The following is a 1,460-nucleotide window of genomic DNA, read 5'->3' on the forward strand; positions in this document are numbered from 1 at the left end:
CTGGGGTTTGCCTCTCACTTCTGGGTTCAAGATACCCCTTCTTTCCCTTCTGGCCCCCCCGTTCTTCCCCTCATGTCTCAGCTTATGGTCTCCACAGCAATCCTTGCAAAAAGATTGCTTCAGGAAGGAAGGAAAGGAGCCAGGAGCCCCTGGGTGAGATGCAGGACACACTGAAGCCATTGTTATGGCAGGAGGAAAGGGCCGATACAAAAGAACAGGCCTGGGCACAGGAAAAAGGCCTTTATGATGCCTGGGGGAAGGGAATCAGCGCACAGAGCACAAGACCTTCACTGTGGGCTCCAAGCGGGCTGCGTGCACTCCCAGGGGACATCAGGCTGCACCAGCTCTTTGGCACTGCAAGAGGGCCTGGGAGCAGCTCATAACCCCTGAGCACCGTGCAGGGCAGGAAGTGCTGCTCTAGCCCAAGCCAGAGGGCTAGCATGGAGGCTGCCAGCGGGGAGGGACAGAGACCCAGGACTGCCACTCCATGGACCCTTTCCCGCATGCCTGGGACAGGGCAGGTGTCATGGGAGCTGGGGAGGAGCTGCAGCAGAGCTGTTCCCAACTCTGCGCACACAGTAGCGGCTAAAGACCTGCTGCAAGGTGCCTGGGCAGCACACGCATGTGCACAGAGAGGGGTGGCTGACTGCCCCGCTGCTGTCCCGTTCCAGACTGAGGTGTGCAACATTGGTCCTCTCTGTGAGGTGGAATGCGGCGCACGGCACTTCTCCAGGGCTGCAGGTGTGGTTCCAGCACTGCTACAGGCTGAGCAAGGCAGCTCCGACAGCTCCCACTGCTGTCAGCCATCCCTGGAGGACACCAGCTCCCTGTTTTCATTTTGGAGGCAGGTCCCAGCTCTGGGCAGACATCTGGAGCTCGTGCCTTGTCACATCCCTTCAAACAGCAGCTGTTGCTGCCACCTCCGAGCCCATCCACAGCTCCCCGCTGCCAGTCCCGTCAGCTGTCACGGCTCTGCAGCGATCCTCCGACACGGACGACACAGATGTGAACACAGACACATGTATGTACTCACACACGCATTCACCCCACAACAGTCAGAGTGGCGTTGACTTGACACACGGCTGGACAGCTGCTGGCCTGGCGGTTTTGTCTCATCAGCAATTGATGGCAACAAAACGGAGCCCATGACCACCCTATCCCCTTCAGATAGGAGAGGAATCGGGCTGACACCGCATCCTGCTGCCCAGGCGGCTCCCAGTTTGCAACCCCCACGAGATCCCCAGTCTGCAAGGCTATACCTGCAAGACAGAGAGGGAACGTGGCACCTAAGGGGTGCTGGCAGCTGGCCCGCAGCCTGGCATCCAGAGCACATGTTGCCCGTCAGCCATAGCCTCCTCCCCTACCTTGTGGATCTGCGGTGGAAGCTCATCCTCTGAGCTCTCCTCTGGCACAGGCTCTGGGTGTCTTGCTGACTGCCCATCCTCAGCCCAGCCTCCCAG

The 1,460-nt window shown here is 59.7% G+C and overlaps 1 long non-coding RNA gene across 1 annotated transcript; it reads right to left on the reverse strand.

The window, feature by feature from the left end:
* Positions 1–225: 225 nt before the first annotated feature.
* On the reverse strand, positions 226–1,460 carry LOC104916656. The gene is made up of 2 exons (XR_796632.2): positions 1,365–1,460; positions 226–1,259 (listed from the first exon to the last, which is right to left on the reverse strand). It is a non-coding gene; the product is annotated as an uncharacterized LOC104916656 (long non-coding RNA).

Source organism: Meleagris gallopavo, unplaced genomic scaffold (assembly GCF_000146605.3).
Source record: "Meleagris gallopavo isolate NT-WF06-2002-E0010 breed Aviagen turkey brand Nicholas breeding stock unplaced genomic scaffold, Turkey_5.1 ChrUn_random_7180001926616, whole genome shotgun sequence".
In the NCBI taxonomy this organism is placed as follows: Eukaryota; Metazoa; Chordata; class Aves; order Galliformes; family Phasianidae; genus Meleagris; species Meleagris gallopavo.